At 48.1% G+C, this 17500-nt stretch overlaps 23 non-coding genes across 23 annotated transcripts; 11 read left to right on the top strand and 12 right to left on the bottom strand.

The window, feature by feature from the left end:
• Positions 1-57: 57 nt before the first annotated feature.
• TRNAR-UCG (transfer RNA arginine (anticodon UCG)) lies at positions 58-130 on the bottom strand. The gene has a single exon. It is a non-coding gene; the product is annotated as a tRNA-Arg (tRNA).
• Positions 131-404: 274 nt separating this feature from the next.
• TRNAL-CAA (transfer RNA leucine (anticodon CAA)) lies at positions 405-514 on the top strand. The gene is made up of 2 exons: positions 405-442; positions 469-514. It is a non-coding gene; the product is annotated as a tRNA-Leu (tRNA).
• Positions 515-1380: 866 nt separating this feature from the next.
• TRNAR-UCG (transfer RNA arginine (anticodon UCG)) lies at positions 1381-1453 on the bottom strand. The gene has a single exon. It is a non-coding gene; the product is annotated as a tRNA-Arg (tRNA).
• A 274-nt stretch (positions 1454-1727) lies between these two features.
• TRNAL-CAA (transfer RNA leucine (anticodon CAA)) lies at positions 1728-1837 on the top strand. Its single transcript has 2 exons — positions 1728-1765; positions 1792-1837. It is a non-coding gene; the product is annotated as a tRNA-Leu (tRNA).
• Positions 1838-3048: 1211 nt separating this feature from the next.
• TRNAL-CAA (transfer RNA leucine (anticodon CAA)) lies at positions 3049-3158 on the top strand. Its single transcript has 2 exons — positions 3049-3086; positions 3113-3158. It is a non-coding gene; the product is annotated as a tRNA-Leu (tRNA).
• Positions 3159-4024: 866 nt separating this feature from the next.
• Positions 4025-4097, bottom strand: TRNAR-UCG (transfer RNA arginine (anticodon UCG)). The gene has a single exon. It is a non-coding gene; the product is annotated as a tRNA-Arg (tRNA).
• Positions 4098-4371: 274 nt separating this feature from the next.
• On the top strand, positions 4372-4481 carry TRNAL-CAA (transfer RNA leucine (anticodon CAA)). Its single transcript has 2 exons — positions 4372-4409; positions 4436-4481. It is a non-coding gene; the product is annotated as a tRNA-Leu (tRNA).
• An 866-nt stretch (positions 4482-5347) lies between these two features.
• TRNAR-UCG (transfer RNA arginine (anticodon UCG)) lies at positions 5348-5420 on the bottom strand. Its single transcript has one exon. It is a non-coding gene; the product is annotated as a tRNA-Arg (tRNA).
• A 274-nt stretch (positions 5421-5694) lies between these two features.
• TRNAL-CAA (transfer RNA leucine (anticodon CAA)) lies at positions 5695-5805 on the top strand. The gene is made up of 2 exons: positions 5695-5732; positions 5760-5805. It is a non-coding gene; the product is annotated as a tRNA-Leu (tRNA).
• An 866-nt stretch (positions 5806-6671) lies between these two features.
• On the bottom strand, positions 6672-6744 carry TRNAR-UCG (transfer RNA arginine (anticodon UCG)). The gene has a single exon. It is a non-coding gene; the product is annotated as a tRNA-Arg (tRNA).
• A 274-nt stretch (positions 6745-7018) lies between these two features.
• Positions 7019-7128, top strand: TRNAL-CAA (transfer RNA leucine (anticodon CAA)). Its single transcript has 2 exons — positions 7019-7056; positions 7083-7128. It is a non-coding gene; the product is annotated as a tRNA-Leu (tRNA).
• Positions 7129-7994: 866 nt separating this feature from the next.
• Positions 7995-8067, bottom strand: TRNAR-UCG (transfer RNA arginine (anticodon UCG)). The gene has a single exon. It is a non-coding gene; the product is annotated as a tRNA-Arg (tRNA).
• A 1249-nt stretch (positions 8068-9316) lies between these two features.
• TRNAR-UCG (transfer RNA arginine (anticodon UCG)) lies at positions 9317-9389 on the bottom strand. The gene has a single exon. It is a non-coding gene; the product is annotated as a tRNA-Arg (tRNA).
• A 274-nt stretch (positions 9390-9663) lies between these two features.
• TRNAL-CAA (transfer RNA leucine (anticodon CAA)) lies at positions 9664-9773 on the top strand. The gene is made up of 2 exons: positions 9664-9701; positions 9728-9773. It is a non-coding gene; the product is annotated as a tRNA-Leu (tRNA).
• An 866-nt stretch (positions 9774-10639) lies between these two features.
• Positions 10640-10712, bottom strand: TRNAR-UCG (transfer RNA arginine (anticodon UCG)). The gene has a single exon. It is a non-coding gene; the product is annotated as a tRNA-Arg (tRNA).
• A 1595-nt stretch (positions 10713-12307) lies between these two features.
• TRNAL-CAA (transfer RNA leucine (anticodon CAA)) lies at positions 12308-12417 on the top strand. The gene is made up of 2 exons: positions 12308-12345; positions 12372-12417. It is a non-coding gene; the product is annotated as a tRNA-Leu (tRNA).
• Positions 12418-13283: 866 nt separating this feature from the next.
• Positions 13284-13356, bottom strand: TRNAR-UCG (transfer RNA arginine (anticodon UCG)). Its single transcript has one exon. It is a non-coding gene; the product is annotated as a tRNA-Arg (tRNA).
• A 274-nt stretch (positions 13357-13630) lies between these two features.
• TRNAL-CAA (transfer RNA leucine (anticodon CAA)) lies at positions 13631-13740 on the top strand. Its single transcript has 2 exons — positions 13631-13668; positions 13695-13740. It is a non-coding gene; the product is annotated as a tRNA-Leu (tRNA).
• Positions 13741-14606: 866 nt separating this feature from the next.
• On the bottom strand, positions 14607-14679 carry TRNAR-UCG (transfer RNA arginine (anticodon UCG)). The gene has a single exon. It is a non-coding gene; the product is annotated as a tRNA-Arg (tRNA).
• A 274-nt stretch (positions 14680-14953) lies between these two features.
• Positions 14954-15064, top strand: TRNAL-CAA (transfer RNA leucine (anticodon CAA)). The gene is made up of 2 exons: positions 14954-14991; positions 15019-15064. It is a non-coding gene; the product is annotated as a tRNA-Leu (tRNA).
• Positions 15065-15930: 866 nt separating this feature from the next.
• Positions 15931-16003, bottom strand: TRNAR-UCG (transfer RNA arginine (anticodon UCG)). Its single transcript has one exon. It is a non-coding gene; the product is annotated as a tRNA-Arg (tRNA).
• A 274-nt stretch (positions 16004-16277) lies between these two features.
• Positions 16278-16387, top strand: TRNAL-CAA (transfer RNA leucine (anticodon CAA)). Its single transcript has 2 exons — positions 16278-16315; positions 16342-16387. It is a non-coding gene; the product is annotated as a tRNA-Leu (tRNA).
• Positions 16388-17253: 866 nt separating this feature from the next.
• TRNAR-UCG (transfer RNA arginine (anticodon UCG)) lies at positions 17254-17326 on the bottom strand. Its single transcript has one exon. It is a non-coding gene; the product is annotated as a tRNA-Arg (tRNA).
• Between the last annotated feature and the right edge of the window lie 174 nt (positions 17327-17500).

Below are 17500 nucleotides of genomic sequence, written 5' to 3'. Positions count from 1 at the left end.
AATGGAGTGAGAATTTCACAAGTAAGGGCCAGTGGAATTGAAGAGCAACAAAGACACCGACCACGAAGGGACTTGAACCCTCAATCTTCTGATCCGAAGTCAGACGCCTTATCCATTAGGCCACGCGGTCTGCCGCAGCTCTTGCTCAACTTTGTGGCATGCGGACTAGGCCACCGGTTAAGGTTGACCTCTGACCTTTTCCAATACTCGCTTTGCTCCAGTGGATTTGCTAGACAAGATGTGAAAATTTTGACTTGGTGCCAAGGTCATGCTTTAGGAAGGTCATTTGCAAGAGGTCCTAGGTGCACAGGGTTAATACAGCCCCTTCATGTTGCTAAGTGATTCCTAGAGCCCCACGTGTAGAGGACATTTCAAGAGGAAGGACAGGGAAGTTGGTGTCTCTTGTCAGGATGGCCGAGTGGTCTAAGGCGCCAGACTCAAGAGTTCCCTCTTCACATTGCGTGTGTGTTCTGGTCTCCAGATGGAGGCGTGGGTTCAAATCCCACTTCTGACAATCACATTTACTTTCCTCTACAACCACTGCAACTGCTCAGCTTTTCGGGGCTACCACAGAAACAACACTGCTCAAAACAAGGAAAGGAACACTTTTAAAGCACGTCACATCTCAATGGACAAACGTGGCATGCTGGATATCTGGACTTACATGCTGGAGATCATCTTCTCTGCCTCTGCCAGTGCTCACCCTGTTCCTCCTTGCACAAAGAAGCAGATACCGGTCCTGCTGATGGCTTAAGGACCTTCCACGGCCCTGTCCAGCTCTCCTAGATTAACTGCCTGTCTCCCGGAATCTCCTCCACGCTCGTGAGACTATGCTGGGAGACATAGCAACCCTGCTGGCAATGGCATGTATTGATGTGCCATGCTGGAGGAGTTAGACTGCCTGTGCAACCTCTGTAGGGTCCAGGGATCGCCTCATGCTACCAGTAGTGACACGGACGCTAGCCAAATGCAAAACTAGTGAAAAACGCTCTGAAAAATAAAAAGATGAGCAGGGAAAAAACTGTATGTCAGTGGCCTCCGCCTGTAAAACCATTTCTCTTTTGGGGGTCATCTCATTGTTGCCCGTCCAGTGCACCTGTTGTTGATTTCATTAACACCAAAGCAGCTGAAAGTGATTAACAAAGCCCTGTGCTACTTAACTGACCAGATCAATAGCCCTGGAGTTTCATTGACTTGATACTATACTCTGAGTAAAAAGTCTTCCTTGAATTTTTTGGAGCAGGGTTCATGAAGATCAGAGAGTTGTGAGAGCTTTGCCAGGCCATGCTGTTAAATGTGACACTTGTGCTTGGGCCAAGAATAAATGGAGTGAGAATTTCACAAGTAAGGGCCAGTGGAATTGAAGAGCAACAAAGACACCGACCACGAAGGGACTTGAACCCTCAATCTTCTGATCCGAAGTCAGACGCCTTATCCATTAGGCCACGCGGTCTGCCGCAGCTCTTGCTCAACTTTGTGGCATGCGGACTAGGCCACCGGTTAAGGTTGACCTCTGACCTTTTCCAATACTCGCTTTGCTCCAGTGGATTTGCTAGACAAGATGTGAAAAGTTTGACTTGGTGCCAAGGTCATGCTTTAGGAAGGTCATTTGCAAGAGGTCCTAGGTGCACAGGGTTAATACAGCCCCTTCATGTTGCTAAGTGATTCCTAGAGCCCCACGTGTAGAGGACATTTCAAGAGGAAGGACAGGGAAGTCGGTGTCTCTTGTCAGGATGGCCGAGTGGTCTAAGGCACCAGACTCAAGAGTTCCCTCTTCACATTGCGTGTGTGTTCTGGTCTCCAAATGGAGGCGTGGGTTCAAATCCCACTTCTGACAATCGCATTTACTTTCCTCTACAACCACCGCAACCGCTCAGTTTTTGGGGCTACCACAGAAACAACACTGCTCAAAACAAGGAAAGGAACACTTTTAAAGCACGTCACATCTCAATGGACAAACGTGGCATGCTGGATATCTGGACTTACATGCTGGAGATCATCTTCTCTGCCTCTGCCAGTGCTCATCCTGTTCCTCCTTGCACAAAGAAGCAGATACCGGTCCTGCTGATGGCTTAAGGACCTTCCACGGCCCTGTCCAGCTCTCCTAGATTAACTGCCTGTCTCCCGGAATCTCCTCCACGCTCGTGAGACTATGCTGGGAGACATAGCAACCCTGCTGGCAATGGCATGTATTGATGTGCCATGCTGGAGGAGTTAGACTGCCTGTGCAACCTCTGTAGGGTCCAGGGATCGCCTCATGCTACCAGTAGTGACACGGACGCTAGCCAAATACAAAACTAGTGAAAAACGCTCTGAAAAATAAAAAGATAAGCAGGGAAAAAACTGTATGTCAGTGGCCTCCGCCTGTAAAACCATTTCTCTTTTGGGGGTCATCTCATTGTTGCCCGTCCAGTGCACCTGTTGTTGATTTCATTAACACCAAAGCAGCTGAAAGTGATTAACAAAGCCCTGTGCTACTTAACTGACCAGATCAATAGCCCTGGAGTTTCATTGACTTGATACTATACTCTGAGTAAAAAGTCTTCCTTGAATTTTTTGGAGCAGGGTTCATGAAGATCAGAGAGTTGTGAGAGCTTTGCCAGGCCATGCTGTTAAATGTGACACTTGTGCTTGGGCCAAGAATAAATGGAGTGAGAATTTCACAAGTAAGGGCCAGTGGAATTGAAGAGCAACAAAGACACCGACCACGAAGGGACTTGAACCCTCAATCTTCTGATCCGAAGTCAGACGCCTTATTCATTAAGCCACACGGTCTGCGCAGCTCTTGCTCAACTTTGTGGCATGCGGACTCGGCCACCGGTTAAGGTTGACCTCTGACCTTTTCCAATACTCGCTTTGCTCCAGTGGATTTGCTAGACAAGATGTGAAAAGTTTGACTTGGTGCCAAGGTCATGCTTTAGGAAGGTCATTTGCAAGAGGTCCTAGGTGCACAGGGTTAATACAGCCCCTTCATGTTGCTAAGTGATTCCTAGAGCCCCACGTGTAGAGGACATTTCAAGAGGAAGGACAGGGAAGTGGGTGTCTCTTGTCAGAATGGCCGAGTGGTCTAAGGTGCCAGACTCAAGAGTTCCCTCTTCACATTGCGTGTGTGTTCTGGTCTCCAAATGGAGGTGTGGGTTCAAATCCCACTTCTGACAATCACATTTACTTTCCTCTACAACCACCGCAACCGCTCAGCTTTTCGGGGCTACCACAGAAACAACACTGCTCAAAACAAGGAAAGGAACACTTTTAAAGCACGTCACATCTCAATGGACAAACGTGGCATGCTGGATATCTGGACTTACATGCTGGAGATCATCTTCTCTGCCTCTGCCAGTGCTCATCCTGTTCCTCCTTGCACAAAGAAGCAGATACCGGTCCTGCTGATGGCTTAAGGACCTTCCACGGCCCTGTCCAGCTCTCCTAGATTAACTGCCTGTCTCCCGGAATCTCCTCCACGCTCGTGAGACTATGCTGGGAGACATAGCAACCCTGCTGGCAATGGCATGTATTGATGTGCCATGCTGGAGGAGTTAGACTGCCTGTGCAACCTCTGTAGGGTCCAGGGATCGCCTCATGCTACCAGTAGTGACACGGACGCTAGCCAAATGCAAAACTAGTGAAAAACGCTCTGAAAAATAAAAAGATGAGCAGGGAAAAAACTGTATGTCAGTGGCCTCCGCCTGTAAAACCATTTCTCTTTTGGGGGTCATCTCATTGTTGCCCGTCCAGTGCACCTGTTGTTGATTTCATTAACACCAAAGCAGCTGAAAGTGATTAACAAAGCCCTGTGCTACTTAACTGACCAGATCAATAGCCCTGGAGTTTCATTGACTTGATACTATACTCTGAGTAAAAAGTTTTCCTTGAATTTTTTGGAGCAGGGTTCATGAAGATCAGAGAGTTTTGAGAGCTTTGCCAGGCCATGCTGTTAAATGTGACACTTGTGCTTGGGCCAAGAATAAATGGAGTGAGAATTTCACAAGTAAGGGCCAGTGGAATTGAAGAGCAACAAAGACACCGACCACGAAGGGACTTGAACCCTCAATCTTCTGATCCGAAGTCAGATGCCTTATCCATTAGGCCACGCGGTCCGCTGCAGCTTTTGCTCAACTTTGTGGCATGCGGACTAGGCCACCGGTTAAGGTTGACCTCTGACCTTTTCCAATACTCGCTTTGCTCCAGTGGATTTGCTAGACAAGATGTGAAAAGTTTGACTTGGTGCCAAGGTCATGCTTTAGGAAGGTCATTTGCAAGAGGTCCTAGGTGCACAGGGTTAATACAGCCCCTTAATGTTGCTACGTGATTCCTAGAGCCCCACGTGTAGAGGACATTTCAAGAGGAAGGACAGGGAAGTCAGTGTCTCTTGTCAGGATGGCCGAGTGGTCTAAGGCGCCAGACTCAAGAGTTCCCTCTTCACATTGCGTGTGTGTTCTGGTCTCCAAATGGAGGCGTGGGTTCAAATCCCACTTCTGACAATCACATTTACTTTCCTCTACAACCACCGCAACCGCTCAGCTTTTCGGGGCTACCACAGAAACAACACTGCTCAAAACAAGGAAAGGAACACTTTTAAAGCACGTCACATCTCAATGGACAAACGTGGCATGCTGGATATCTGGACTTACATGCTGGAGATCATCTTCTCTGCCTCTGCCAGTGCTCATCCTGTTCCTCCTTGCACAAAGAAGCAGATACCGGTCCTGCTGATGGCTTAAGGACCTTCCACGGCCCTGTCCAGCTCTCCTAGATTAACTGCCTGTCTCCCGGAATCTCCTCCACGCTCGTGAGACTATGCTGGGAGACATAGCAACCCTGCTGGCAATGGCATGTATTGATGTGCCATGCTGGAGGAGTTAGACTGCCTGTGCAACCTCTGTAGGGTCCAGGGATCGCCTCATGCTACCAGTAGTGACACGGACGCTAGCCAAATGCAAAACTAGTGAAAAACGCTCTGAAAAATAAAAAGATGAGCAGGGAAAAAACTGTATGTCAGTGGCCTCCGCCTGTAAAACCATTTCTCTTTTGGGGGTCATCTCATTGTTGCCCGTCCAGTGCACCTGTTGTTGATTTCATTAACACCAAAGCAGCTGAAAGTGATTAACAAAGCCCTGTGCTACTTAACTGACCAGATCAATAGCCCTGGAGTTTCATTGACTTGATACTATACTCTGAGTAAAAAGTTTTCCTTGAATTTTTTGGAGCAGGGTTCATGAAGATCAGAGAGTTGTGAGAGCTTTGCCAGGCCATGCTGTTAAATGTGACACTTGTGCTTGGGCCAAGAATAAATGGAGTGAGAATTTCACAAGTAAGGGCCAGTGGAATTGAAGAGCAACAAAGACACCGACCACGAAGGGACTTGAACCCTCAATCTTCTGATCCGAAGTCAGACGCCTTATCCATTAGGCCACGCGGTCTGCCGCAGCTCTTGCTCAACTTTGTGGCATGCGGACTAGGCCACCGGTTAAGGTTGACCTCTGACCTTTTCCAATACTCGCTTTGCTCCAGTGGATTTGCTAGACAAGATGTGAAAAGTTTGACTTAGTGCCAAGGTCATGCTTTAGGAAGGTCATTTGCAAGAGGTCCTAGGTGCACAGGGTTAATACAGCCCCTTCATGTTGCTAAGTGATTCCTAGAGCCCCACGTGTAGAGAACATTTCAAGAGGAAGGACAGGGAAGTCGGTGTCTCTTGTCAGGATGGCCGAGTGGTCTAAGGCGCCAGACTCAAGAGTTCCTTTCTTCACATTGCGTGTGTGTTCTGGTCTTCAAATGGAGGCGTGGGTTCAAATCCCACTTCTGACAATCACATTTACTTTCCTCTACAACCACCGCAACCGCTCAGCTTTTCGGGGCTACCACAGAAACAACACTGCTCAAAACAAGGAAAGGAACACTTTTAAAGCACGTCACATCTCAATGGACAAACGTGGTATGCTGGATATCTGGACTTACATGCTGGAGATCATCTTCTCTGCCTCTGCCAGTGCTCATCCTGTTCCTCCTTGCACAAAGAAGCAGATACCGGTCCTGCTGATGGCTTAAGGACCTTCCACGGCCCTGTCCAGCTCTCCTAGATTAACTGCCTGTCTCCCGGAATCTCCTCCACGCTCGTGAGACTATGCTGGGAGACATAGCAACCCTGCTGGCAATGGCATGTATTGATGTGCCATGCTGGAGGAGTTAGACTGCCTGTGCAACCTCTGTAGGGTCCAGGGATCGCCTCATGCTACCAGTAGTGACACGGACGCTAGCCAAATGCAAAACTAGTGAAAAACGCTCTGAAAAATAAAAAGATGAGCAGAGAAAAAACTGTATGTCAGTGGCCTCCGTCTGTAAAACCATTTCTCTTTTGGGGGTCATCTCATTGTTGCCCGTCCAGTGCACCTGTTGTTGATTTCATTAACACCAAAGCAGCTGAAAGTGATTAACAAAGCCCTGTGCTACTTAACTGACCAGATCAATAGCCCTGGAGTTTCATTGACTTGATACTATACTCTGAGTAAAAAGTCTTCCTTGAATTTTTTGGAGCAGGGTTCATGAAGATCAGAGAGTTGTGAGAGCTTTGCCAGGCCATGCTGTTAAATGTGACACTTGTGCTTGGGCCAAGAATAAATGGAGTGAGAATTTCACAAGTAAGGGCCAGTGGAATTGAAGAGCAACAAAGACACCGACCACGAAGGGACTTGAACCCTCAATCTTCTGATCCGAAGTCAGACGCCTTATCCATTAGGCCACGCGGTCTGCCGCAGCTCTTGCTTAACTTTGTGGCATGCGGACTAGGCCACCGGTTAAGGTTGACCTCTGACCTTTTCCAATACTCGCTTTGCTCCAGTGGATTTGCTAGACAAGATGTGAAAAGTTTGACTTGGTGCCAAGGTCATGCTTTAGGAAGGTCATTTGCAAGAGGTCCTAGGTGCACAGGGTTAATACAGCCCCTTCATGTTGCTAAGTGATTCCTAGAGCCCCACGTGTAGAGAACATTTCAAGAGGAAGGACAGGAAAGTCAGTGTCTCTTGTCAGGATGGCCGAGTGGTCTAAGGCGCCAGACTCAAGAGTTCCCTCTTCACATTGCGTGTGTGTTCTGGTCTCCAAATGGAGGCGTGGGTTCAAATCCCACTTCTGACAATCGCATTTACTTTCCTCTACAACCACCGCAACCGCTCAGCTTTTTGGGGCTACCACAGAAACAACACTGCTCAAAACAAGGAAAGGAACACTTTTAAAGCACGTCACATCTCAATGGACAAACGTGGCATGCTGGATATCTGGACTTACATGCTGGAGATCATCTTCTCTGCCTCTGCCAGTGCTCATCCTGTTCCTCCTTGCACAAAGAAGCAGATACCGGTCCTGCTGATGGCTTAAGGACCTTCCACGGCCCTGTCCAGCTCTCCTAGATTAACTGCCTGTCTCCCGGAATCTCCTCCACGCTCGTGAGACTATGCTGGGAGACATAGCAACCCTGCTGGCAATGGCATGTATTGATGTGCCATGCTGGAGGAGTTAGACTGCCTGTGCAACCTCTGTAGGGTCCAGGGATCGCCTCATGCTACCAGTAGTGACACGGACGCTAGCCAAATGCAAAACTAGTGAAAAACGCTCTGAAAAATAAAAAGATGAGCAGGGAAAAAACTGTATGTCAGTGGCCTCCGCCTGTAAAACCATTTCTCTTTTGGGGGTCATCTCATTGTTGCCCGTCCAGTGCACCTGTTGTTGATTTCATTAACACCAAAGCAGCTGAAAGTGATTAACAAAGCCCTGTGCTACTTAACTGACCAGATCAATAGCCCTGGAGTTTCTTTGACTTGATACTATACTCTGAGTAAAAAGTCTTCCTTGAATTTTTTGGAGCAGGGTTCATGAAGATCAGAGAGTTGTGAAAGCTTTGCCAGGCCATGCTGTTAAATGTGACACTTGTGCTTGGGCCAAGAATAAATGGAGTGAGAATTTCACAAGTAAGGGCCAGTGGAATTGAAGAGCAACAAAGACACCGACCACGAAGGGACTTGAACCCTCAATCTTCTGATCCGAAGTCAGACGCCTTATCCATTAGGCCACGCGGTCTGCCGCAGCTCTTGCTCAACTTTGTGGCATGCGGACTAGGCCACCGGTTAAGGTTGACCTCTGACCTTTTCCAATACTCGCTTTCCTCCAGTGGATTTGCTAGACAAGATGTGAAAAGTTTGACTTGGTGCCAAGGTCATGCTTTAGGAAGGTCATTTGCAAGAGGTCCTAGGTGCACAGGGTTAATACAGCCCCTTCATGTTGCTAAGTGATTCCTAGAGCCCCACGTGTAGAGGACATTTCAAGAGGAAGGACAGGGAAGTCGGTGTCTCTTGTCAGGATGGCCGAGTGGTCTAAGGCACCAGCCTCAAGAGTTCCCTCTTCACATTGCGTGTGTGTTCTGGTCTCCAAATGGAGGCGTGGGTTCAAATCCCACTTCTGACAATCACATTTACTTTCCTCTACAACCACCGCAACCGCTCAGTTTTTGGGGCTACCACAGAAACAACACTGCTCAAAACAAGGAAAGGAACACTTTTAAAGCACGTCACATCTCAATGGACAAACGTGGCATGCTGGATATCTGGACTTACATGCTGGAGATCATCTTCTCTGCCTCTGCCAGTGCTCATCCTGTTCCTCCTTGCACAAAGAAGCAGATACCGGTCCTGCTGATGGCTTAAGGACCTTCCACGGCCCTGTCCAGCTCTCCTAGATTAACTGCCTGTCTCCCGGAATCTCCTCCACGCTCGTGAGACTATGCTGGGAGACATAGCAACCCTGCTGGCAATGGCATGTATTGATGTGCCATGCTGGAGGAGTTAGACTGCCTGTGCAACCTCTGTAGGGTCCAGGGATCGCCTCATGCTACCAGTAGTGACACGGACGCTAGCCAAATACAAAACTAGTGAAAAACGCTCTGAAAAATAAAAAGATAAGCAGGGAAAAAACTGTATGTCAGTGGCCTCCGCCTGTAAAACCATTTCTCTTTTGGGGGTCATCTCATTGTTGCCCGTCCAGTGCACCTGTTGTTGATTTCATTAACACCAAAGCAGCTGAAAGTGATTAACAAAGCCCTGTGCTACTTAACTGACCAGATCAATAGCCCTGGAGTTTCATTGACTTGATACTATACTCTGAGTAAAAAGTCTTCCTTGAATTTTTTGGAGCAGGGTTCATGAAGATCAGAGAGTTGTGAGAGCTTTGCCAGGCCATGCTGTTAAATGTGACACTTGTGCTTGGGCCAAGAATAAATGGAGTGAGAATTTCACAAGTAAGGGCCAGTGGAATTGAAGAGCAACAAAGACACCGACCACGAAGGGACTTGAACCCTCAATCTTCTGATCCGAAGTCAGACGCCTTATCCATTAGGCCACGCGGTCTGCTGCAGCTCTTGCTCAACTTTGTGGCATGCGGACTAGGCCACCGGTTAAGGTTGACCTCTGACCTTTTCCAATACTCGCTTTGCTCCAGTGGATTTGCTAGACAAGATGTGAAAAGTTTGACTTGGTGCCAAGGTCATGCTTTAGGAAGGTCATTTGCAAGAGGTCCTAGGTGCACAGGGTTAATACAGCCCCTTCATGTTGCTAAGTGATTCCTAGAGCCCCACGTGTAGAGGACATTTCAAGAGGAAGGACAGGGAAGTTGGTGTCTCTTGTCAGGATGGCCGAGTGGTCTAAGGCACCAGACTCAAGAGTTCCCTCATCACGTTGCGTGTGTGTTCTGGTCTCCAAATGGAGGCGTGGGTTCAAATCCCACTTCTGACAATCACATTTACTTTCCTCTACAACCACCGCAACCGCTCAGCTTTTTGGGGCTACCACAGAAACAACACTGCTCAAAACAAGGAAAGGAACACTTTTAAAGCACGTCACATCTCAATGGACAAACGTGGCATGCTGGATATCTGGACTTACATGCTGGAGATCATCTTCTCTGCCTCTGCCAGTGCTCATCCTGTTCCTCCTTGCACAAAGAAGCAGATACCGGTCCTGCTGATGGCTTAAGGACCTTCCACGGCCCTGTCCAGCTCTCCTAGATTAACTGCCTGTCTCCCGGAATCTCCTCCACGCTCGTGAGACTATGCTGGGAGACATAGCAACCCTGCTGGCAATGGCATGTATTGATGTGCCATGCTGGAGGAGTTAGACTGCCTGTGCAACCTCTGTAGGGTCCAGGGATCGCCTCATGCTACCAGTAGTGACACGGACGCTAGCCAAATGCAAAACTAGTGAAAAACGCTCTGAAAAATAAAAAGATGAGCAGGGAAAAAACTGTATGTCAGTGGCCTCCGCCTGTAAAACCATTTCTCTTTTGGGGGTCATCTCATTGTTGCCCGTCCAGTGCACCTGTTGTTGATTTCATTAACACCAAAGCAGCTGAAAGTGATTAACAAAGCCCTGTGCTACTTAACTGACCAGATCAATAGCCCTGGAGTTTCTTTGACTTGATACTATACTCTGAGTAAAAAGTCTTCCTTGAATTTTTTGGAGCAGGGTTCATGAAGATCAGAGAGTTGTGAAAGCTTTGCCAGGCCATGCTGTTAAATGTGACACTTGTGCTTGGGCCAAGAATAAATGGAGTGAGAATTTCACAAGTAAGGGCCAGTGGAATTGAAGAGCAACAAAGACACCGACCACGAAGGGACTTGAACCCTCAATCTTCTGACCCGAAGTCAGACGCCTTATCCATTAGGCCACGCGGTCTGCTGCAGCTCTTGCTCAACTTTGTGGCATGCGGACTAGGCCACCGGTTAAGGTTGACCTCTGACCTTTTCCAATACTCGCTTTGCTCCAGTGGATTTGCTAGACAAGATGTGAAAAGTTTGACTTGGTGCCAAGGTCATGCTTTAGGAAGGTCATTTGCAAGAGGTCCTAGGTGCACAGGGTTAATACAGCCCCTTCATGTTGCTAAGTGATTCCTAGAGCCCCACGTGTAGAGGACATTTCAAGAGGAAGGACAGGGAAGTCGGTGTCTCTTGTCAGGATGGCCGAGTGGTCTAAGGCACCAGCCTCAAGAGTTCCCTCTTCACATTGCGTGTGTGTTCTGGTCTCCAAATGGAGGCGTGGGTTCAAATCCCACTTCTGACAATCACATTTACTTTCCTCTACAACCACCGCAACTGCTCAGTTTTTGGGGCTACCACAGAAACAACACTGCTCAAAACAAGGAAAGGAACACTTTTAAAGCACGTCACATCTCAATGGACAAACGTGGCATGCTGGATATCTGGACTTACATGCTGGAGATCATCTTCTCTGCCTCTGCCAGTGCTCATCCTGTTCCTCCTTGCACAAAGAAGCAGATACCGGTCCTGCTGATGGCTTAAGGACCTTCCACGGCCCTGTCCAGCTCTCCTAGATTAACTGCCTGTCTCCCGGAATCTCCTCCACGCTCGTGAGACTATGCTGGGAGACATAGCAACCCTGCTGGCAATGGCATGTATTGATGTGCCATGCTGGAGGAGTTAGACTGCCTGTGCAACCTCTGTAGGGTCCAGGGATCGCCTCATGCTACCAGTAGTGACACGGACGCTAGCCAAATACAAAACTAGTGAAAAACGCTCTGAAAAATAAAAAGATAAGCAGGGAAAAAACTGTATGTCAGTGGCCTCCGCCTGTAAAACCATTTCTCTTTTGGGGGTCATCTCATTGTTGCCCGTCCAGTGCACCTGTTGTTGATTTCATTAACACCAAAGCAGCTGAAAGTGATTAACAAAGCCCTGTGCTACTTAACTGACCAGATCAATAGCCCTGGAGTTTCATTGACTTGATACTATACTCTGAGTAAAAAGTCTTCCTTGAATTTTTTGGAGCAGGGTTCATGAAGATCAGAGAGTTGTGAGAGCTTTGCCAGGCCATGCTGTTAAATGTGACACTTGTGCTTGGGCCAAGAATAAATGGAGTGAGAATTTCACAAGTAAGGGCCAGTGGAATTGAAGAGCAACAAAGACACCGACCACGAAGGGACTTGAACCCTCAATCTTCTGATCCGAAGTCAGACGCCTTATTCATTAAGCCACACGGTCTGCGCAGCTCTTGCTCAACTTTGTGGCATGCGGACTCGGCCACCGGTTAAGGTTGACCTCTGACCTTTTCCAATACTCGCTTTGCTCCAGTGGATTTGCTAGACAAGATGTGAAAAGTTTGACTTGGTGCCAAGGTCATGCTTTAGGAAGGTCATTTGCAAGAGGTCCTAGGTGCACAGGGTTAATACAGCCCCTTCATGTTGCTAAGTGATTCCTAGAGCCCCACGTGTAGAGGACATTTCAAGAGGAAGGACAGGGAAGTGGGTGTCTCTTGTCAGAATGGCCAAGTGGTCTAAGGTGCCAGACTCAAGAGTTCCCTCTTCACATTGCGTGTGTGTTCTGGTCTCCAAATGGAGGCGTGGGTTCAAATCCCACTTCTGACAATCACATTTACTTTCCTCTACAACCACCGCAACCGCTCAGCTTTTCGGGGCTACCACAGAAACAACACTGCTCAAAACAAGGAAAGGAACACTTTTAAAGCACGTCACATCTCAATGGACAAACGTGGCATGCTGGATATCTGGACTTACATGCTGGAGATCATCTTCTCTGCCTCTGCCAGTGCTCATCCTGTTCCTCCTTGCACAAAGAAGCAGATACCGGTCCTGCTGATGGCTTAAGGACCTTCCACGGCCCTGTCCAGCTCTCCTAGATTAACTGCCTGTCTCCCGGAATCTCCTCCACGCTCGTGAGACTATGCTGGGAGACATAGCAACCCTGCTGGCAATGGCATGTATTGATGTGCCATGCTGGAGGAGTTAGACTGCCTGTGCAACCTCTGTAGGGTCCAGGGATCGCCTCATGCTACCAGTAGTGACACGGACGCTAGCCAAATGCAAAACTAGTGAAAAACGCTCTGAAAAATAAAAAGATGAGCAGGGAAAAAACTGTATGTCAGTGGCCTCCGCCTGTAAAACCATTTCTCTTTTGGGGGTCATCTCATTGTTGCCCGTCCAGTGCACCTGTTGTTGATTTCATTAACACCAAAGCAGCTGAAAGTGATTAACAAAGCCCTGTGCTACTTAACTGACCAGATCAATAGCCCTGGAGTTTCATTGACTTGATACTATACTCTGAGTAAAAAGTTTTCCTTGAATTTTTTGGAGCAGGGTTCATGAAGATCAGAGAGTTTTGAGAGCTTTGCCAGGCCATGCTGTTAAATGTGACACTTGTGCTTGGGCCAAGAATAAATGGAGTGAGAATTTCACAAGTAAGGGCCAGTGGAATTGAAGAGCAACAAAGACACTGACCACGAAGGGACTTGAACCCTCAATCTTCTGATCCGAAGTCAGATGCCTTATCCATTAGGCCACGCGGTCCGCCGCAGCTTTTGCTCAACTTTGTGGCATGCGGACTAGGCCACCGGTTAAGGTTGACCTCTGACCTTTTCCAATACTCGCTTTGCTCCAGTGGATTTGCTAGACAAGATGTGAAAAGTTTGACTTGGTGCCAAGGTCATGCTTTAGGAAGGTCATTTGCAAGAGGTCCTAGGTGCACAGGGTTAATACAGCCCCTTAATGTTGCTACGTGATTCCTAGAGCCCCACGTGTAGAGGACATTTCAAGAGGAAGGACAGGGAAGTCAGTGTCTCTTGTCAGGATGGCCGAGTGGTCTAAGGCGCCAGACTCAAGAGTTCCCTCTTCACATTGCGTGTGTGTTCTGGTCTCCAAATGGAGGCGTGGGTTCAAATCCCACTTCTGACAATCACATTTACTTTCCTCTACAACCACCGCAACCGCTCAGCTTTTCGGGGCTACCACAGAAACAACACTGCTCAAAACAAGGAAAGGAACACTTTTAAAGCACGTCACATCTCAATGGACAAACGTGGCATGCTGGATATCTGGACTTACATGCTGGAGATCATCTTCTCTGCCTCTGCCAGTGCTCATCCTGTTCCTCCTTGCACAAAGAAGCAGATACCGGTCCTGCTGATGGCTTAAGGACCTTCCACGGCCCTGTCCAGCTCTCCTAGATTAACTGCCTGTCTCCCGGAATCTCCTCCACGCTCGTGAGACTATGCTGGGAGACATAGCAACCCTGCTGGCAATGGCATGTATTGATGTGCCATGCTGGAGGAGTTAGACTGCCTGTGCAACCTCTGTAGGGTCCAGGGATCGCCTCATGCTACCAGTAGTGACACGGACGCTAGCCAAATGCAAAACTAGTGAAAAACGCTCTGAAAAATAAAAAGATGAGCAGGGAAAAAACTGTATGTCAGTGGCCTCCGCCTGTAAAACCATTTCTCTTTTGGGGGTCATCTCATTGTTGCCCGTCCAGTGCACCTGTTGTTGATTTCATTAACACCAAAGCAGCTGAAAGTGATTAACAAAGCCCTGTGCTACTTAACTGACCAGATCAATAGCCCTGGAGTTTCATTGACTTGATACTATACTCTGAGTAAAAAGTTTTCCTTGAATTTTTTGGAGCAGGGTTCATGAAGATCAGAGAGTTGTGAGAGCTTTGCCAGGCCATGCTGTTAAATGTGACACTTGTGCTTGGGCCAAGAATAAATGGAGTGAGAATTTCACAAGTAAGGGCCAGTGGAATTGAAGAGCAACAAAGACACTGACCACGAAGGGACTTGAACCCTCAATCTTCTGATCCGAAGTCAGACGCCTTATCCATTAGGCCACGCGGTCTGCCGCAGCTCTTGCTCAACTTTGTGGCATGCGGACTAGGCCACCGGTTAAGGTTGACCTCTGACCTTTTCCAATACTCGCTTTGCTCCAGTGGATTTGCTAGACAAGATGTGAAAAGTTTGACTTAGTGCCAAGGTCATGCTTTAGGAAGGTCATTTGCAAGAGGTCCTAGGTGCACAGGGTTAATACAGCCCCTTCATGTTGCTAAGTGATTCCTAGAGCCCCACGTGTAGAGGACATTTCAAGAGGAAGGACAGGGAAGTCGGTGTCTCTTGTCAGGATGGCCGAGTGGTCTAAGGCGCCAGACTCAAGAGTTCCTTTCTTCACATTGCGTGTGTGTTCTGGTCTTCAAATGGAGGCGTGGGTTCAAATCCCACTTCTGACAATCACATTTACTTTCCTCTACAACCACCGCAACCGCTCAGCTTTTCGGGGCTACCACAGAAACAACACTGCTCAAAACAAGGAAAGGAACACTTTTAAAGCACGTCACATCTCAATGGACAAACGTGGTATGCTGGATATCTGGACTTACATGCTGGAGATCATCTTCTCTGCCTCTGCCAGTGCTCATCCTGTTCCTCCTTGCACAAAGAAGCAGATACCGGTCCTGCTGATGGCTTAAGGACCTTCCACGGCCTTGTCCAGCTCTCCTAGATTAACTGCCTGTCTCCCGGAATCTCCTCCACGCTCGTGAGACTATGCTGGGAGACATAGCAACCCTGCTGGCAATGGCATGTATTGATGTGCCATGCTGGAGGAGTTAGACTGCCTGTGCAACCTCTGTAGGGTCCAGGGATCGCCTCATGCTACCAGTAGTGACACGGACGCTAGCCAAATGCAAAACTAGTGAAAAACGCTCTGAAAAATAAAAAGATGAGCAGAGAAAAAACTGTATGTCAGTGGCCTCCGTCTGTAAAACCATTTCTCTTTTGGGGGTCATCTCATTGTTGCCCGTCCAGTGCACCTGTTGTTGATTTCATTAACACCAAAGCAGCTGAAAGTGATTAACAAAGCCCTGTGCTACTTAACTGACCAGATCAATAGCCCTGGAGTTTCATTGACTTGATACTATACTCTGAGTAAAAAGTCTTCCTTGAATTTTTTGGAGCAGGGTTCATGAAGATCAGAGAGTTGTGAGAGCTTTGCCAGGCCATGCTGTTAAATGTGACACTTGTGCTTGGGCCAAGAATAAATGGAGTGAGAATTTCACAAGTAAGGGCCAGTGGAATTGAAGAGCAACAAAGACACCGACCACGAAGGGACTTGAACCCTCAATCTTCTGATCCGAAGTCAGACGCCTTATCCATTAGGCCACGCGGTCTGCTGCAGCTCTTGCTCAACTTTGTGGCATGCGGACTAGGCCACCGGTTAAGGTTGACCTCTGACCTTTTCCAATACTCGCTTTGCTCCAGTGGATTTGCTAGACAAGATGTGAAAAGTTTGACTTGGTGCCAAGGTCATGCTTTAGGAAGGTCATTTGCAAGAGGTCCTAGGTGCACAGGGTTAATACAGCCCCTTCATGTTGCTAAGTGATTCCTAGAGCCCCACGTGTAGAGGACATTTCAAGAGGAAGGACAGGGAAGTTGGTGTCTCTTGTCAGGATGGCCGAGTGGTCTAAGGCACCAGACTCAAGAGTTCCCTCATCACGTTGCGTGTGTGTTCTGGTCTCCAAATGGAGGCGTGGGTTCAAATCCCACTTCTGACAATCACATTTACTTTCCTCTACAACCACCGCAACCGCTCAGCTTTTTGGGGCTACCACAGAAACAACACTGCTCAAAACAAGGAAAGGAACACTTTTAAAGCACGTCACATCTCAATGGACAAACGTGGCATGCTGGATATCTGGACTTACATGCTGGAGATCATCTTCTCTGCCTCTGCCAGTGCTCATCCTGTTCCTCCTTGCACAAAGAAGCAGATACCGGTCCTGCTGATGGCTTAAGGACCTTCCACGGCCCTGTCCAGCTCTCCTAGATTAACTGCCTTTCTCCCGGAATCTCCTCCACGCTCGTGAGACTATGCTGGGAGACATAGCAACCCTGCTGGCAATGGCATGTATTGATGTGCCATGCTGGAGGAGTTAGACTGCCTGTGCAACCTCTGTAGGGTCCAGGGATCGCCTCATGCTACCAGTAGTGACACGGACGCTAGCCAAATACAAAACTAGTGAAAAACGCTCTGAAAAATAAAAAGATGAACAGGGAAAAAACTGTATGTCAGTGGCCTCCGCCTGTAAAACCATTTCTCTTTTGGGGGTCATCTCATTGTTGCCCGTCCAGTGCACCTGTTGTTGATTTCATTAACACCAAAGCAGCTGAAAGTGATTAACAAAGCCCTGTGCTACTTAACTGACCAGATCAATAGCCCTGGAGTTTCATTGACTTGATACTATACTCTGAGTAAAAAGTCTTCCTTGAATTTTTTGGAGCAGGGTTCATGAAGATCAGAGAGTTGTGAGAGCTTTGCCAGGCCATGCTGTTAAATGTGACACTTGTGCTTGGGCCAAGAATAAATGGAGTGAGAATTTCACAAGTAAGGGCCAGTGGAATTGAAGAGCAACAAAGACACCGACCACGAAGGGACTTGAACCCTCAATCTTCTGATCCGAAGTCAGACGCCTTATCCATTAGGCCACGCGGTCTGCTGCAGCTCTTGCTCAACTTTGTGGCATGCGGACTAGGCCACCGGTTAAGGTTGACCTCTGACCTTTTCCAATACTCGCTTTGCTCCAGTGGATTTGCTAGACAAGATGTGAAAAGTTTGACTTGGTGCCAAGGTCATGCTTTAGGAAGGTCATTTGCAAGAGGTCCTAGGT

This window comes from Staurois parvus, unplaced genomic scaffold, assembly GCF_062004578.1.
Source record: "Staurois parvus isolate SC_StPar_1 unplaced genomic scaffold, SC_StPar_1.0 ptg000691l, whole genome shotgun sequence".
NCBI classification, from domain to species: Eukaryota; Metazoa; Chordata; class Amphibia; order Anura; family Ranidae; genus Staurois; species Staurois parvus.
This window is presented reverse-complemented; position numbering and strand designations above follow the sequence as displayed.